General features: G+C 46.9%; 2 protein-coding genes across 3 annotated transcripts in view; both read right to left on the bottom strand.

Annotated features, from left to right (window-relative positions):
* Window positions 1-19,684, bottom strand: part of LOC121006072 (zinc finger protein 287-like) — a 519,245-nt gene that overhangs the window by 275,403 nt on the left and 224,158 nt on the right. The gene's annotated exons all lie outside the window — the stretch shown is intronic.
* LOC121006073 (oocyte zinc finger protein XlCOF7.1-like) overlaps window positions 1-19,684 on the bottom strand; it is a 53,629-nt gene that overhangs the window by 33,693 nt on the left and 252 nt on the right. The gene's annotated exons all lie outside the window — the stretch shown is intronic.

Raw genomic sequence — 19,684 nt, 5'->3', positions numbered from 1 at the left:
TGGTTGCCCATATTGGGTGTCTGATAAGCCATATGCAATATAATAATTTATAATCCAATATTATCTAGTCACTGGAATTTGGGAGCAATCTGGTTTATTTATGTCTCTGCAGTTCGTGACGGCTGCTGGGTAAAGTTCTTCTTGGCTGGATGCCTCGGGTGAGGAGCGTCTGTCATGGTCTTACCTGCTTGCTGCTCTCCTTCGTTTGACATGTGCTGGCGGCCATCTTGGTTTCTGGGTTTCTTGTAGCCTTCCACCCTGCGGCTCCTCCTTCCCCTGGGAGGAGCTGGATGCCTAGCTCATATATATAGGAGGTCTGTGGCTTCAGTTCCTTGCTTGGTCCTCTTGTGTTCACATGCTTCTAAGACTGCTGCTGCTTCTGGTTCCTGATCCTGGCTTCGTCTGACTACCCTGCTGGTTCCTGATCCTGGCTTCGTCTGACTACCCTGCTGGTTCCTGATCCTGGCTTCGTCTGACTACCCTGCTGGTTCCTGATCCTGGCTTCGTCTGACTACCCTTCTGGTTCCTGACCTCTGGCTTCGCAAAGACTCTGCTCGGTTTCACCATCCGTTTGGACTTTTGCTTTACAGCTTTATTTTCAATAAAGCCTTCTATTTTCACTTATCTCTTGTTGTACGTCTGGTTCATGGTTCCGTGACATTAGGACCAAGCCATGAATTCTGACGGTACAGGGCCATCCTCGCTACCCACGCTGGTTGCCAGACTTGATCAGCAGGATCACCTGTTGGGTCGGTTCGCTGTGGCGTTGCAAACCCTGCTTGAACGCATGGCTCATTTCGCTCCCGTTGCCGATGGGTCGGTTGTCGCTCCTGAGCTCGCTCCTACTGCCGCTCCGGTTGTTGCGCCAGAGTCTACCCCGACACCTGTTGTTGCCCCTGCGGTGTTTCGGGGTATGACCGGTTCTGCCCCTCTTCCACAGCGCTTTGGGGGAGAGCCAACTCAGTGCCGAGGTTTCCTTAACCAGGTGGGCATTTATTTCGAGTTGCTGCCACATGCCTTTCCTACTGAGAGATCAAAGGTGGGCTTCTTGATCTCGCTGCTCTCGGACAAGGCCTTGGCCTGGGCCAGCCCTTTATGGGAGAACAACAATCCGGTGGTTGCCGAGTTTTCCGGTTTTGTTGCTTTTCTTCGGAAGGTATTCGATGTGCCGGCTCGTGCTGCCTCTGCTGCGAAGCTCCTTATGTCCATCAGACAGGGTTCACGATCCGTAGCTGAATACGCCATTGAGTTTCGTACCCTGGCAGCAGAGGTGGGCTGGAATAATGAGGCTCTGGTCGCTGCTTTCTCTCATGGTCTCTCGGATGCCTTGAAGGATGAGGTTGCAGCTAAGGACCTACCAGTTGAGCTCGAGTCTCTTATTTCTTTCCTGATTTTGATTGACACCAGACTCAGGGAGAGACCTTCCTTTAAGGAGAACCTGCGGAGGTCTTCTAACAGATTGGTGCCTACGTTTGCTGTCCCACCCGTGCCTCCCTCTCCTCCCACGCCTCCTGGGGATGACTTGTCTGGGGGTGAACCCATGCAGCTGGGGTTTGCTCGCCTGTCCGAGGGGGAGAGGGCACTCCGGAGACGCGAGGGCCGATGCATGTACTGTGGTCTCGGTGGGCATTTTCGGTTGGCATGTCCGAACCGTCCGGGAAACGCTCGTACCCTGAGATCCTGTCGGGGGCAGATCTTGGGTGGAGTCTCCTCGTCCCCGGTTTCCCGTGTTGACAAACCACTGATCACTGTTGTCCTCTCCTGGGTCGGGGGCTCGGTGACGACCCAGGCGTTGGTGGACTCTGGTGCTGGTGGTTTGTTCATTGATAGTGTGTTCGCTGCCGCCAATTCCATTCCTCTGCAGGCTCGAGGTTCCCCACTGGCTCTTGAGGCGATAGACGGCAGACCCCTTCTGCCGCCACACGTGACTCATGAGACCCTTCCAGTGGGGATAGCGATTGGTGCCGTTCACAGAGAGTCGGTCTGCCTCCAGGTTATTTCGTCTCCACACTACTCGGTGGTCTTGGGGTACCCCTGGCTCCAGAAGCATAATCCGACTTTCGATTGGAGATCGGTCGAGATCCTCTCGTGGTCACCGCAGTGTGGGGCTAGTTGCATCCATGGGTCTGTCAAGTTGCTGTGTACTTCCTCGGACTCTCTGTTGCCTCCTGAATACGAGGAGTACCGGGAGGTATTCGATAAGGTGCGCGCGGTTGCCCTACCTCCGCACCGCCCATACGATTGTGCCATAGAGTTACAATCTGGTGCCGTTCCTCCTCGTGGCAAAGTCTATCCACTGTCGGTAGCGGAGAATGAGGCCATGGAGGAGTACGTGAGGGAGGCGCTTTCACGCGGACACATTCGCAAATCTTCGTCCCCGGCAGGGGCTGGATTTTTCTTTGTGAAAAAGAAGGGCGGTGAGTTGAGGCCTTGCATCGATTACAGGGGTCTCAATCGCATCACGATCAAGAACGCTTACCCGATACCCTTGATTTCCGAGCTGTTCGATCGCCTTAAAGGGGCCACGGTCTTTACCAAACTCGACCTGAGGGCGGCATATAACCTGGTAAGGATCAAGGCGGGCGATGAGTGGAAGACCGCGTTTAACACCAGGACCGGTCATTACGAATCCTTGGTTATGCCCTTTGGGTTGTGCAATGCGCCCGCAGTCTTTCAGGAATTCATCAACGATGTTTTCCGTGACCTGTTGCAGCAGTGTGTGGTAGTCTATTTGGATGACATCTTGGTATATTCTGAATCCATGGAGGCCCACATTCTGGATGTCAGACGAGTGTTGCAACGGTTACGAGAGAACAAGCTGTTTGGTAAGCTTGAGAAATGCGAATTTCACCGATCCCAGGTAACCTTCTTAGGTTACATCATTTCCGCTGAGGGGTTCTCCATGGATCCTGAGAAGGTTTCGGCTGTCTTACAGTGGCCCCAGCCCAGTGGTCTTCGTTCCCTGCAGCGCTTTTTGGGCTTCGCCAATTATTATCGGAAGTTCATCAGGGACTTTTCCATGCTGGCCAAGCCTCTCACGGATCTGACCAGGAAGGGCAGTAATTCCCAGGTCTGGCCGCTCGAGGCCATCCGAGCTTTTGAGGCCCTAAAGTCCGCCTTTGTGTCGGCTCCGATTCTGTCGCATCCCAACCCTGGGTTGCCCTTTGTCCTCGAGGTGGACGCGTCTGAGACGGGAGTAGGCGCCCTTCTGTCTCAGCGTAGAACACCAGAGGGTCCTCTGCTTCCTTGTGGGTTTTACTCCCGGAAACTGTCTTCCGCGGAGTGCAACTATCAGATTGGTGACAGGGAGTTATTGGCCATCGTGCAGGCCCTTAAAGAATGGAGGCACTTGCTCGAGGGTTCGGTGGTTCCGGTTCTCATCCTGACGGACCACAAGAATCTGACCTACCTTTCTGAGGCCAAGAGATTGACACCACGTCAGGCCAGATGGGCTCTGTTCTTGTCACGTTTTAATTACGTGGTCTCCTACCTACCCGGTTCCAAGAACATCAGGGCGGATGCCTTATCACGGCAGTACTCCGAGCTGTCCAGGGAGGAGTCGATTCCGACTTCGGTCATACCTCCGAATCAGATCTTGGCCGCCATTCGCACCAGCCTGACCTCTCCCCTGGGTGAGCAGATTTTGGCGGCTCAATCTGGTGCTCCCTCTGGGAGACCCAACGGCAGATGTTTTGTGCCTGAGGAGTTGCGCACTCGGTTGTTGCGAACCTACCATAACTCCAAGACCGCGGGGCATCCTGGAAAGAATCAGCTGTCCTGGGCTGTTTCACGTCTGTTCTGGTGGCCTTCCCTACGTTCCGACATCGCCGCATATGTAGCGGCATGCTCCGTTTGTGCCCAGAGTAAGTCCCCTCGGCACCTTCCGTTGGGCCTTCTGCAACCCATAGCCACCGGGGAGCGCCCATGGTCACACCTGGGGATGGATTTCATTGTGGACCTCCCTGCATCCCGAGGCCATACGGTCATTCTCATGATTGTGGATCGGTTTTCCAAAATGTGCCACTGTGTTCCTCTCAAGAAGTTACCCTCTGCACAAGAGTTGGCCACGATTTTTGCCAGGGAGGTCTTCCGGTTGCACGGTTTGCCTAAGGAGATTGTGTCGGATCGGGGGAGTCAGTTTGTGTCCAGGTTCTGGCGCGCCTTTTGCTCCCAGTTGGGGATTCATCTCTCCTTCTCCTCGGCCTACCACCCTCAGTCCAATGGGGCCGCAGAACGATCCAATCAGGCCTTGGAGCAATTCCTTCGTTGCTATGTCTCCGATCACCAAGACAATTGGGTTGACCTCCTGCCTTGGGCTGAGTTTGCCAGGAACACGGCGGTGAACTCTTCCTCTGGGACGTCTCCCTTCATGGCCAATTATGGGTTCCAACCTGCCGTGTTACCGGAGGTATTCTCTCCCCAGGATATTCCGGCTGTGGAGGATCACCTTTCCGTCCTACGTGCTTCTTGGGTACAGATCCAGAAGTCCCTTGAGGTCTCTGCGCAGCGCCAGAGACTCCAGGCTGATCGCAGACGAGCGCCTGCTCCTTCCTACCAGGTCGGAGACCGTGTATGGTTGTCCACCCGCAACCTCAACCTTCGAGTGCCCACTCCCAAGCTGGCGCCTCGCTTTGTTGGTCCCTTCCGAGTGCTTCGCAGGGTAAACCCGGTAGCCTATGCCCTTGCGCTTCCTCCTGGCATGCGGATCTCCAACGTGTTTCATGTCTCCCTGTTGAAGCCTCTGGTGTGTAATCGTTTCACTTCCTTGGTTCCTCGGCCTCGTCCGGTCCAAGTGGGCAATCGTGAGGAATATGAGGTGAGCAATATCCTGGACTCACGCCTGGTCCGCGGTCGGTTGCAGTTTTTGGTCCATTGGCGTGGTTATGGTCCAGAGGAGCGTTCCTGGGTTCCCTCCGCAGATGTCCATGCTCCTGCCTTGCTCCGAGCCTTCCACGCACGCTTCCCTCAGAAACCGTTTTGTGCTCCGCGGAGGAGGGGCCCTTGAGGGGGAGGTACTGTCATGGTCTTACCTGCTTGCTGCTCTCCTTCGTTTGACATGTGCTGGCGGCCATCTTGGTTTCTGGGTTTCTTGTAGCCTTCCACCCTGCGGCTCCTCCTTCCCCTGGGAGGAGCTGGATGCCTAGCTCATATATATAGGAGGTCTGTGGCTTCAGTTCCTTGCTTGGTCCTCTTGTGTTCACATGCTTCTAAGACTGCTGCTGCTTCTGGTTCCTGATCCTGGCTTCGTCTGACTACCCTGCTGGTTCCTGATCCTGGCTTCGTCTGACTACCCTGCTGGTTCCTGATCCTGGCTTCGTCTGACTACCCTGCTGGTTCCTGATCCTGGCTTCGTCTGACTACCCTTCTGATTCCTGACCTCTGGCTTCGCAAAGACTCTGCTCGGTTTCACCATCCGTTTGGACTTTTGCTTTACAGCTTTATTTTCAATAAAGCCTTCTATTTTCACTTATCTCTTGTTGTACGTCTGGTTCATGGTTCCGTGACAGCGTCTCCGTTACCTTGCAGATTGCTTCCTCCCCCTGACAACAGCTGATGTCGGCAATACCCGTGACCTCTTTTTTCTATTGGCTGTTGCGCGACACGTGCGAGGGCATGGCGCATGCGCAGCTGGAACAGGGACACGCCGGGATTTGGCGCCTACACTTTCTATGTACAGCGCAGGACCTCACAGGAATGCCGCACACTCAATGTAAGTGCATTAATTTATGTGTTCTGTATATATTAGAATACTGTCTTCTTATAAGATATATTATATTGCAATATAGATATTATGGATACGTGTAAAATGTTTAACTATTCTTGGTGATATACTCCCACTTTAGGGGAGGTGACATGGACTCCCACAACACACACTCTTTAAGGCACAATATTATGCTATGTTCACACTGCTTGACAAAGACCAGTCATGTTCGAAACGTCGCTGTGATTATGCTGCTGTTTGAATAAAACAACCAGATTTTTTTTTCACCTAATTGGCGAGTTCTGCAGATTTGTTTTTTTTACTGTTGGCACCTGAATGGGACCCCCAGCCTGGATCTCTATCCGTGTGCACCACAAGCTACTCTTTTACTATTGTTTATCCCCAAATTGGGATGGGCTGCTTCTTCATAATTTTTTTGCTCTCAGACTATGGAGACACTAAAACATCATTATTTCGGTTTCAAAAATGCTATTATTGTGTAAACCTTAAATAAATAATTAAAAGTAGACATATTAGGTATTGCCACTTCCATAACGATCTGCTCTATAAAAAAGTCACATGACCTAATCCCTCAGGTAAACGCTGTAAAAATAAATAAATAAAAATCTCCATTTTCCATTAATTCTTGTGGAACACCTAAAGGGTTAACAAAGTTTGTAAAATCAGTTTTGAATACCATGAGGGGTGTAGTTTCTAAAATAGGGTAAATTTTTGGGTGGTTTCTATTATGTAAGCCCCACAAACCAGGGTGGATTTGATTTCAATCAAACTGATTTAAATCATGATTTAAATCACTAGTCAGTAAGGCTTGATTTAAATCATAGTTTTCTACATAAAGACTAATTCTTGCTGGTATAACTTATAATATGCAAGTAGATGAAGATTTTTAGAATAACAAAGTCTCATATTAGTTTGATTAGGTTGATTCTGTATTCATAGGTTTGTAGAAGTTAGGATTAAGGTCTTTTTCTCAAATCTGTTCATGTTATAACATTTTTGCTGTGAAGAAGAGGCATGTGATCTCTGCTGAGTCAAATTCAGTTTTGAGAACTGCAAAAGTAAACCAAGCATCTGTGATTGATAATATCTTGTAGGCAGAGAAACTTCCCAATAATCTCACAAAAACCTCTAGAAGAGCATGACATTGTGAATGGATTAATGGAATTTATTTACCAAAAAAAAAAACATATACAGCCTTATTATTCTATATAATTAAAAAACGAATCTTTATTTCATGATGGAATAACCTTTGGATGGTAATATATTTTCCTCAAAAAGTATTTTATATAAAGAAAATCCTTTTTTTTTTTTTTTTTTTAAATCATTGATTTGTATCCACCCTGCCACAAAGTGACTTCAGACCTGAACTGGTCCTTAAAAAGTGGGTTTTAGAAATTTTCTGAAAAATTTCAAGATATGCTTCTAAACTTCTAAGCCTTCTAATGTCCCCAAAAAATAAACTGTCATTTTCAAAATGATCGAAACATGAAGTAGACATATGGTAAATGTAAAGTAATAACTATTATATGAGGTATCACTATGTATTATAAAAGTAGAGAAATTGAAATTAAAAAATTTGGGAATTTTTCTAAAGTTTTGGTAAATTTGGGATTTTTTCACAAATAAAGGTGAAATATATTGACTCAAATTTATGACTATCATGAAGTACAATGTGTCACGAGAAAACAAACTCAGAATGGCTTGGATAAGTAAAAGTGTTACAAAGCTATTGTCAGATTTGCAAAAAATGTCCTGGGCAGAAGAGCGAAAACTGGCCCAGGGTAGAAGGGATTAAAAAGGCCTCCTCTCCTTACCTAAGCCAGTGTTTCCTGTCCACGGACAGTGCAGATCCTCCTGCCAGTACTATGAAGATTCCGCACGGCCTTGCTGTTTCCCCTGCATTGGGAGGGCTGCTGCATAGGTCGGAGGCTCCGGGGATGCGGTGGCTCCCTTCTCCGATCTTTGGCATAAGCCCTTCTGTGGAAGGCAGCCCCGGGCTTCTTCCCCCTTCTTAGAGGTTGTGTATCCGACGCGACAGGCGTCGATGCAGGTGGGGCCTTCTCTAGGGCGAAGGAGGTTCTGGGAACGGAGTTGACGTTGCGACGTGCATCGTGACGTCATGTGCACACACGTGGACGTCCCTGTGTTCAGGGTGCGCTGGTGGCAGGGATTTTAAATATTCATGGCCACTGCCTTGTTAGTGGTGTGTTTCCCTGCTCCAGCATGTCGACTCCTCAGGAGGATGTGGCCCTCAAGCCTGTGGATCCTGGTTCCAGCACTCTCAGCCCGGTAAGCCTCCTCTCCTGTAAGCTTGTGCAGTTATTATCTTGGATGTGGGGCTCTGCTCTTTTTACAAAACGCACTTATAGGTGTCTGGTGGTGGAGGTTAATATATATAAAATTACTAGCCCTTTTTTTGAAATCTGACTGTTTTAGGGCAGAGACACCTCCACTACCAGGACACAAGGAGGAGACTCAGGACACAAAAAGTGTGCTATATGCAGGAAGTCCTTTTTCTCAAAATCCAAGAAGTCACTATGTGTAAAATGCACAGAAATAGTAGTATCTCCGGTTGTATAAGATTGTAGATGTTTGCTTATATGGAAGATACCTAGTAGTTTGTCTTTTTCCTTATGTGTTTGTCTGTGATGTCTGTGTTTGTCTCCCCCGTTTGTCTCGTTTCATGTTTATGCATAGGCTTCAGGAAACACTCTTTGTTGTGAATCCTATAGATGTAAGGTCTACTTGCTTAAGTTCTGTAACCTACTGATGTCATTTTAAATATGATGTGTTTCTCGCAGTGTACCGATTCATGTTGTTACATTTTTATGCCTAAATAAAATTGATTGAACAACAGAAATAGTAGTATCAGAAGAGTCTCCCTCTTTTCTGGACTCCATGAGGAATATGATTAGAGAGGAAGTAAATGTGGCGGTGGAATAAAGGCTACCTCCCTTATCTCCACAAACTTCCACCTCTCAGAAATCCCAGTTCCCAATTATACAAATTTGACGTTGATGAAGGGGAGATCCTTGATGACAGCTCTGTCTCATCGGAAGACTGTTATGGAAGACTGTTATTCCTTCCAGAAGAATTGCAGAGTCTTCTAAAAACAATCAGGGCTACTATGGATATAGAAGACCCTAAAGAGATCAAATGTTTCAGGGTCTGGGTGAGAGAAGAAAACTTATCTTCCCAGTACATAATAGCATTAAAGATCTAATCTCTAAGGAATGGAGAGATCTGGAAAAAGAGTCCCGGTTACAAGCTCTTTAAAAGGAAGTATCCTTTTGCGGATTCTGATCCGATTCCTTGGAATAAAACTCCTAAGATTGACGCACCGGTAGCCCGTATATAAAAAAAAAATCCTCCCTTCCATTTGAGGATATGGGCTTACAACGTGACCCCATGGACAAAAAATGCGAAAGCCTGCTTAAAAAAGCATGGGAGATCAATACTGCGATGTTTAGACCCAGTATTTCTTCCACCTGCACGGCTAGGTCTTTGTCGGTATGGCTAGGTAAATTAGAAGATCACCTAGCAGCTGGAACTCCTAGAGAGGAGATCTTAGCATCTCTACCGAAGTTGAAACAAGCAACAAAACTTTTTAGCCGATGCTTCAGCTGATTTGGTGAGACTGTCGGCTAGATCAGCCGCCGTCTCCTATGCAACAAGAAGGGCCATCTGGCTCCGTTCCTGGTCAGGGGATACGGCATCAAAAAATCGCCTATCCCCTGTGAAGGAGACCGTGTTTTTGTTCAGTCCTTGATGATATCCTTGAAAAGGCCTCTGATAGGAAGAAAAGATTCCCTACAGAGTAATTTTTTCAGCACAGGTGGTCCTTTCGGAACCAGAGGAACAGACAGAAGACGGATCAGAAGAGAAAGGATTACTCAGGGAATTGGCAGTCCTCAAGAGTGAGAGGATTTCTCTTTAATCCAGACAAGCTGGCAAAATCCACTTAATGATGCCAGATGCCCGGTTGGAGCAAGGTTAAAAACTTTTGCTCCAGAGTGGGAAAAAATAGGAACCACCCCTTGGATTCTAAATTCTATCCAAAGATGGTTCAACCTAGAGTTCGATACCTGTCCAGAAGATAACTATGTAATCAACAAACCACTGCCTCAGAGGGAGAAACAACTATCCCCGGAGGCAGAAATATCTGTTCTTCTCCAGAAGCAAGTATTGATTCGGGTTCCAGACCACTAACAAAAAAGGGGATTCTACTCTCCAATATTTCTGATCAAAAAACCAGAGGGTTCATTCAGACTTATTATAAATCTAAGGAAGTTGAACAAATATTTAACTTACAAAAAATTCTAAATGGAAACCATCAAGTCGACAATAAACCTCCTTCCTCAGAGTTGCATAAAGTTGTATAAAAATAAGACGGGATGTCCAGCTTTCCAAAAAAGACGTTGTTCTTTATTCCAAAATGACACAGAATAAAAAACAATCCAACACGGCAAGCAGGTCTACAAACCGGATTCCAAAAAAGTTGGGACACTAAACAAATTGTGAATAAAAACTGAATGCAATGATGTGGAGATGGCAAATGTCAATATTTTATTTGTAATAGAACGTAGATGACAGATCAAACGTTTAATCCGAGTAAATGTATCATTTTAAAGGAAAAATACGTTGATTCCAATTTTCACGGTGTCAACAAATCCCAAAAAAGTTGGGACAAGTAGCAATAAGAGGCTGGAAAAAGTAAATTTGAGCATAACGAAGAGCTGGAAGACCAATTAACACTAATTATGTCAATTGGCAACATGATTGGGTATAAAAAGAGCTTCTCAGAGTGGCAGTGTCTCTCAAAAGCCAAGATGGGTAGAGGATCACCAATTCCCACAATGTTGCGCAGAAAGATAGTGCAGCAATATCAGAAAGGTGTTACCCAGCGAAAAATTGCAAAGACTTTGCATCTATCATCATCAACTGTGCATAACATCATCCGAAGATTCAGAGAATCTGGAACAATCTCTGTGTGTAAGGGTCAAGGCCGTAAAACCATACTGGATGCCCGTGATCTCCGGGCCCTTAAACGACACTGCACCACAAACAGGAATGCTACTGTAAAGGAAATCACATAATGGGCTCAGGAATACTTCCAGAAACCATTGTCAGTGAACACAATCCACCGTGCCATCCGCCGTTGCCAGCTGAAACTCTACAGTGCAAAGAAGAAGCCATTTCTAAGCAAGATCCACAAGCTCAGGCGTTTTCACTGGGCCAGGGATCATTTAAAATGGAGTGTGGCAAAATGGAAGACTGTTCTGTGGTCAGACGAGTCACGATTCGAAGTTCTTTTTGGAAATCTGGGACGCCATGTCATCAGGACCAAAGAGGACAAGGACAACCCAAGTTGTTATCAACGCTCAGTTCAGAAGCCTGCATCTCTGATGGTATGGGGTTGCATGAGTGCATGTGGCATGGGCAGCTTGCATGTCTGGAAAGGCACCATCAATGCAGAAAAATATATTCAGGTTCTAGAACAACATATGCTCCCATCCAGACGTCATCTCTTTCAGGGAAGACCCTGCATTTTTCAACAAGATAATGCCAGACCACATTCTGCATCAATCACAACATCATGGCTGCGTAGGAGAAGGATCCGGGTACTGAAATGGCCAGTCTGCAGTCCAGATCTTTCACCTATAGAGAACATTTGGCGCATCATAAAGAGGAAGGTGCAACAAAGAAGGCCCAAGACGATTGAACAGTTAGAGGCCTGTATTAGACAAGAATGGGAGAGCATTCCTATTTCTAAACTTGAGAAACTGGTCTCCTCGGTCCCCAGACGTCTGTTGAGTGTTGTAAGAAGAAGGGGAGATGCCACACAGTGGTGAAAATGGCCTTGTCCCAACTTTTTGGGGATTTGTTGACAACATGAAATTCTGATTCAACATATTTTTCCCTTAAAATGGTACATTTTCTCAGTTTAAACTTTTGTTCCGTGATTTATGTTCTATTCTGAATAAAATATTAAAAGTTGGCACCTCCACATCATTGCATTCAGTTTTTATTCACGATTTGTATAGTGTCCCAACTTTTTTGGAATCTGGTTTGTACATGTTTCGGATGCTCTAATACTGATCCTTATTTATGACCATTGCTATATGGTAACTATGGATTTACAAGTTGCCTATTATCACGTGCCAATCCTCAGAAATCACCAAAAATACCTGAGAATTGCTGTTTACATAGGAACCCGCCTGTGTCATTTTCAATTCCAGGTCCTTCCCTTTGCGCTATCCTCTGCTCCGAGGATCTTTTCAAAGATAATATCCGAGGTGACAAGATACCTCCATCTAAAGGGTATTCTTATAATACCCTATCTAGACGACTTCCTAATTGCAGCCAAAACAGAACAGGAGCTGCTACTTCATCTAGAAGACCAAGTAAAGGAAGTCTTAATTTCTTTAGGATAGATTATAAATCACAAAAAATCTGATTTCATCTCAAAGTCAACAAAAAAATCTTCTTAAGAGTTCTACTGGATTCATGCCTTCAGATGTTCTTCCTCCCATAAGAAAAGCAGTTGACCATATATCAAAAGATCTCTCAATTTTGCAAGTTAAAAGCTTCCACCATTAGAAACATCATGAAGGTTTTAGGTTACCTAACATCCTCTATACCCGCAGTCAGATGAGCACAGAGCCATACAAGAGTTCTACAATCCTTTCTTCTAGATTCCGGGGACGGTACTCAAACCTCCTTAGAAAGAAAGGTAGGCCTTCCATCAAGAGTATTACAGTCCCTAGCCTGGTGAAAATAAGAAGAAATTTGCAGACAGGAGTCTGCTGGCGTCAGAAAAATCTGCTAGTAGTCACAACAGAGGCTGGGGTGGTCATGCGGCAGACCTGATGGTTCAAGGAGTTTGGAACAACTCCATGGCAACTGCCTCGTCAAATCAAAAGGAACTTTTGGCAGTTTTCGAGGTTCTTCTTGCACTCCATTCAAAGATGCCTCTACGCAGGGCTCCAGACTAAAAAAAATATCAAGGAGCCATTGGCTCCTAACCTGAAAAATTTAGGGGCCAAACTAAGGCTACTTTCACACTAGCGTTCGGGGCTCCGCTTGTGAGTTCCGTTTGAAGGCTCTCACAAGCGGCCCCGAACGGATCCGTCCAGCCCTAATGCATTCTGAGTGGAGGCGGATCCGCTCAGAATGCATCAGTCTGGCACCGTTTGTCCTCCGCTCCGCTGGCGGACACCTGAACGCTGCTTGCAGCGTTCGGGTGTCCGCCTGGCCGTGCGGAGGCAAGCGGATCCGTCCAGACTTACAATGTACAGTGGCGGAAATAATTATTTGACCCCTCACTGATTTTGTAAGTTTGTCCAATGACAAAGAAATGAAAAGTCTCAGAACAGTATCATTTCAATGGTAGGTTTATTGTAACAGTGGCAGATAGCACATCAAAAGGAAAATCGAAAAAATAACTTTAAATAAAAGATAGCAACTGATTTGCATTTCATTGAGTGAAATAAGTATTTGAACCCCTACCAACCATTAAGAGTTCTGGCTCCCACAGAGTGGTTAGACACTTCTACTCAATTAGTCACCCTCATTAAGGACACCTGTCTTAACTAGTCACCTGTATAAAAGACACCTGTCCACAGAATCAATCAATCAAGCAGACTCCAAACTCTCCAACATGGGAAAGACCAAAGAGCTGTCCAAGGATGTCAGAGACAAAATTGTAGACCTGCACAAGGCTGGAATGGGCTACAAAACCATTAGCAAGAAGCTGGGAGAGAAGGTGACAACTGTTGGTGCGATTGTTCGAAAATGGAAGGAGCACAAAATGACCATCAATCGACCTCGCTCTGGGGCTCCACGCAAGATCTCACCTCGTGGGGTGTCAATGGTTCTGAGAAAGGTAAAAAAGCATCCTAGAACTACACGGGAGGAGTTAGTTAATGACCTCAAATTAGCAGGGACCACAGTCACCAAGAAAACCATTGGAAACACATTACACCGCAATGGATTAAAATCCTGCAGGGCTCGCAAGGTCCCCCTGCTCAGGAAGGCACATGTGCAGGCCCGTCTGAAGTTTGCCAATGAACACCTGAATGATTCAGAGAGTGACTGGGAGAAGGTGCTGTGGTCTGATGAGACCAAAATAGAGCTCTTTGGCATTAACTCAACTCGCTGTGTTTGGAGGAAGAAAAATGCTGCCTATGACCCCCAAAACACCGTCCCCACCGTCAAGCATGGGGGTGGAAACATTTTGCTTTGAGGGTGTTTTTCTGCAAGGGCACAGGACAACTTATTCGCATAAACGGGAAAATGGACGGAGCCATGTATCGTGAAATCCTGAGCGACAACCTCCTTCCCTCTGCCAGGAAACTGAAAATGGGTCGTGGATGGGTGTTCCAGCACGACAATGACCCAAAACATACAGCAAAGGCAACAAAGGAGTGGCTCAAGAAGAAGCACATTAAGGTCATGGAGTGGCCTAGTCAGTCTCCGGACCTTAATCCAATCGAAAACCTATGGAGGGAGCTCAAGCTCAGAGTTGCACAGAGACAGCCTCGAAACCTTAGGGATTTAGAGATGATCTGCAAAGAGGAGTGGACCAACATTCCTCCTAAAATGTGCGCAAACTTGGTCATCAATTACAAGAAACGTTTGACCTCTGTGCTTGCAAACAAGGGTTTTTCCACCAAGTATTAAGTCTTTTTTTGTTAGAGGGTTCAAATACTTATTTCACTCAATGAAATGCAAATCAGTTGCTATCTTTTATTTAAAGTTATTTTTTCGATTTTCCTTTTGATGTGCTATCTGCCACTGTTACAATAAACCTACCATTGAAATGATACTGTTCTGAGACTTTTCATTTCTTTGTCATTGGACAAACTTACAAAATCAGTGAGGGGTCAAATAATTATTTCCGCCACTGTAAGTCAATGGGGACGGATCCGTTTGAAGTTGACACAATATGGCTCAATCTTCAAACGGATCCGTCCCCCATTGACTTTCAATGTAAAGTCATTTTTTTTTGTTCATGGTAATGCAAACGGATCCGTTCTGAACAGATCTTAGCGTTTGCATTATAGGTACGGATCTGTCTGTGCAGATACCAGACGGATCCGCACCTAACGCAGGTGTGAAAGTAGCCTAAAATTTTTAGTCGCCAAACTTAGGCTACTTTCACACTAGCGTTCGGAGCGGGTCCGTCTGATGTTTCATCAGACGGATCCGCTCCTATAATGCAGACGTTTGCATCCGTTCAGAACGGATCCGTCTGCATTATAACTTAGAAAAATTTCTAAGTGTGAAAGTAGCCTGAGCGGATCCGTTCAGACTTTACATTGAAAGTCAATGGGGGACGGATCCGCTTGAAGATTGAGCCATATAGTGTCATCTTCAAGCGGATCCGTCCCCATTGACTTCCATTATAAGTCTGGACGGATCCGCTCGCCTCCACACGGCCAGGCGGACACCCGAACGCAGGTGTCCGCTCACTGAGCAGAGCGGAGGCTGAACGCTGGCAGGCAGATGCATTCTCAGTGGATCCGCCTCCACTGAGAATGCATTAGGGCCGGACGGCTGCGTTCGGTGCCGCTTGTGAGCCCCTTCAAACGGAGCTCACGAGCGGACACCTGAACGCAGGTGTGAAAGTAGCCTTAAAATACATATAATTACGGTATAATAATAAAAAATAATAAAAAACTCACGTCTTACCTAGGGTTGTCACGATACCAAAATTTTGACTCGATTTCAATACCATAAAAAAGTATTGCGATACTCGAAACCACGTGAAAAAAATAAAACACCAAAAAAGCAGCGTGCATTCCAGATTTTATGGATCGTCTGGACCATAATAGAACAGTCCTAACCTAATTTTTGTTGGGATAAGGTGACTAAAAAATGGCAAATTGCACGTTTTTTTTTTTTTTTTTTCTGTTACGGCGTTCACCGTATAGGAGATATTTTTAAATATTTTAATAGTTCACACTTTTTCGGGTGTGGCGATATGTAATTTTTTTTATTGTTTATTTTATATGTAAAATTGGGCAAGGGGGTGATTTAAACTTTATATTTTGGTGTTTGTTTTTTTAACTTTTTATTTAATACCTATTTACCCCCTTAGGGGCTAGAACCCTTGTCCTATTCACCCTGATAGAGCTCTATTAGGGTGAATAGGACTTCACACTCTCCCTGCTGCTCTGTGCCCTGTGCACACAGCAGCATGGAGCTGACTATGGCAGCCAGGATTTCAATAACGGCTATGGCTGCCATGGTAACCGATCGGAGCCCCAGAATTACACTGCTGGGGCTCCGATCGGAAGCTGCCACTGCCACCAATGATAATACTTGGGGGGTTGGGGGCGCACTGTACCACCAATGAAAATACTTAGAAGGGGGGGTTGGGGGTGCACTGCGCCACCAATGATTTTACTTTATAATACTGGGGTTGGGGATGTTCGGTGAATACAGTTGAATGAATAAATATCGTTTATGCGGGACCTTTCATTACGATAAAAAATCTAAACTAAGTATACAGACACGGAGAGCGGCGCCCAGGGATCTCCCTGCACTTACTATTATCCCTGGGCGCCGCTCTGTTCCCCTGGTATAGGCTCCGATATCTTCAGATTTTTGGCTCAACTGGGAGGAGCCTGCTCTTGTTCTCCTGGGCGTCTTCTTCTCCCAGGCTGGAGTGCTGGCCAATCGCAGCGCTCAGCTCATAGCCTGAGAGTTTTTTTATCCCAGCACTCCAGCCTGGGAGAAGGAGGCACCCAGGAGAACAAGAGCAGGCTCCTCCCGGTTGAGCCGAAAATCTGAAGATACCGGAGCCTATACTGGGAGAACGGAGCGGCGCCCAGGGATAATAGTAAGTGCAGGGAGATCCCTGGGCGACGCTCTCCATGTCTGAATACTTAGTTTAGCTACCAATGGGATGATAGCAGGGAGGAGGAGGGGAGGGGCTGTGGCCACTGCGCCACCAATGATTATCGTTTATGCTTATTACAAACCCAGGAGGCGGGTGCCGGACATATCCCATACCCGGCACCCAGCCTCTATGACTGCGCGCTGCGATCTGCCGCTATTAACCCCTCAGATGCCGCACCTGGGGGGTTAATAGCGGCGGATCGCAGCGTGCAGACATAGAGGCTGGGTGCCGGGTATGGGATATGTCCGGCACCCGCCGCCTGGGTTTGTAATAAGCATAAACGATGTTCATTGGTGATGCAGTGGCCACAGCCCCTCCCCTCCTCCTCCCTGCTATCAGCCCATTGGTGGCAGCAGCAGTACAGGGGGAGGGACTGCCTCCATCTCCCCTGTGCTGTTGAGAAGAACATGGCACGCGCTGACAGCAGCGCGTGCCATGTCAGTAATGTGAAAGCGGCAGAGGTCTAGGCGCAAATGGCGACAAGACTACAAAGTCTTGTCGCCGTTTAGCAAAATTCTAGGTCGCATTTGCGACCATTTTGGTCGCCATCTGGAGCCCTGCTACGCCATGTAAAAAATCTTATCCAACAACACAACCACGGTTGCATACATAAACAGACAGGGGTGCACTCAGAACAAGTTTCTAGCCGCAATCACAAAGAGGATTTTTCTGACTTCCTTATCAGCAGTCCAATCTGTCAGGAGGGGAATACTGGACCTTCCCAGCACTTCCAAATCTTTTATTTCGGGGTCCGATTCTCCACGACAGAGACTCTCAACTCAAATTGACGGCTTGGAGATTGAACGCCTAGCTTTAAAAGGAAGGGGCCTCTTCCAGTAATCTCCACTATACTAAAAGGTAGGAAAGCCGTGACATCAAAAATTAACAAAGTTTGTAAAATCAGTTTTGAATACCTTGAGGGGTCTAGTTTGTAAAATGGGGTCATCTTTGGGTGGTTTCTATTATGTGAACCTCACAAAGTGACTTTAGACCTGAACTGGTCCTGAAAAAGTGGGTTTTGGAAATTTTCTGAAAAATGTCAAGATTTGCTTCTAAACTTCTAAGCCTTCTAACGTCCCCAAAAATAAAATGGCATTCACAAAATGATCCAAACATGAAGTAGACATATGGGGAATGTAAAGTAATAACTATTTTTACTATGGATAGGTCATCAATATCAGATCAGTGGGGGATAGGTCATCAATAGTAAAAAGCGGACAACCCCTTAAGTAAACCGAAGACAAAGGATCGTTTCTAAGGCACAAAATGGGCCGCTTTAGAACTATTTTTCTAATAGAAATGTACGATTTCACTAATTAAAGTATATTACAAAAATGGTCAGTATCACTGCCCCTATATGTTACAAAACAAAAAAAGAATGCCAATTACACATTGGCAAATACATTTTTTTGCACGGCCTTTTTGTACCAAGGTATTCCCCCCATACTGCTCTACAGGGGAAGTAAGATTACAGGGAGGGAAGGTGGTAGAACATACTTCCCTATTTAAAAAACAAACAAACATACAAAACAAAAAAAAAGTTACAAAAAACACTGTCAACTGTTTTGTTTTTTTGCCAAGAAAGCAAACAACACAAAATTATGTGTGGCGGCACCCAATGAAGTTAAGGTAGCACCTTGGCTGCTGTTCTTTGTCCCTTGTCCATCAAGGTGGCTAGGTGTTTCCATCCAGTGCTGACTGCATGGGGCCCTATCTATCCCTAAAGAGGCAGCCAAAGGGGGGGTGGCTTGCCGATACTGCCTACAGAAGGGGGCATGCTGTGATCACTAAGAATAAGGGGAGACTGTGGATGATTACTAGGTAAGTGGGGACTGTGCTGCTGAGACAACTGGGCACATGTAAGGGAAGCTACTGTGATCACTGGACAGGTGGAGTAGGCACTTTTGTGAGTGGTGGAAAAGTGGGTGCTGCTGTGACTATTAGGCAAGTGAAGGGGGCACTGCTGTAACCGATAGGCAGGTTGTGGGGGCACTGCTGTGACCATTAGGCAGGTTGTGGGGGCACTGATGTGACCATTAGGCAGGTTTTGGGGGCGTTGCTGTGACCATTAGGCAAGTTGTGGGGGCACTGCTTTGACCATTAGGCAGGTTGTGGGGGCACTGCTGTGACCGTTAGGCAGGTTGTGGGGGCACTGCTGTGACCATTAGGCAGGTTGTGGGGGTACTGCTGTGACCATTAGGCAGGTTGTGGGGGTGTTGCTGTGACCATTAGGCAAGTTGTGGGGGCACTGCTGTGACCATTAGGCAGGTTGTGGGGGCACTGCTGTGACCATTAGGCAGGTTGTGGGGGCACTGCTGTGACCATTAGGCAGGTTGTGGGGGCACTGCTGTGACCATTAGGCAGGTTGTGGGGGCCTTGCTGTGACCATTAGGCAGGTTGTGAGGGCCTTGCTGTGACCATTAGGCAGGTTGTGGGGGCCTTGCTGTGACTATTAGGCAGGTTGTGGGGGCCTTGCTGTGACTATTAGGCAGGTTGTGGGGGCCTTGCTGTGACTATTAGGCAGGTTGTGGGGGCACTGCTGTGACTATTAGGCAGGTTGTGGGGGCCTTGCTGTGACTATTAGGCAGGTTGTGGGGGCCTTGAAGTGACCATTAGGCAGGTTGTGGGGGCCTTGCTGTGACCATTAGGCAGGTTGTGGGGGCCTTGCTGTGACCATTAGGCAGGTTGTGGGGGCCTTGCTGTGACCATTAGGCAGGTTGTGGGGGCCTTGCTGTGACTACTGGGGAGGCTGCTGTAACTATGTGCACCAGATAACTGATGCTGATGAAAGCCACCAGGTCTGTGCCAGCACCCATCTTTCTTTTACCATGCCTCTTAGGGACATACATTGCACTGCATCCTGTTTAGTGCATTTCCTTCCATATTTGGGGGTCACTGTCAGTCCTCTGGGACAGAAAGAAACATCAGTCCTGTCCTAATGACTGTCACACATGACAGTGCACGCCATTCATCAAAACAGCACAGCTGGCCAATCACCGCGCAGCTTACATGTATTAACCTGGATGGGGGCACTGTGGTTGGTTCATACGGACCAA

This window comes from Bufo bufo, chromosome 6 (genome assembly GCF_905171765.1).
Source record: "Bufo bufo chromosome 6, aBufBuf1.1, whole genome shotgun sequence".
NCBI classification, from domain to species: Eukaryota; Metazoa; Chordata; class Amphibia; order Anura; family Bufonidae; genus Bufo; species Bufo bufo.
Note: the sequence above shows the minus strand (reverse complement) of the source record. Positions and strands in the feature narration are given on the sequence as shown.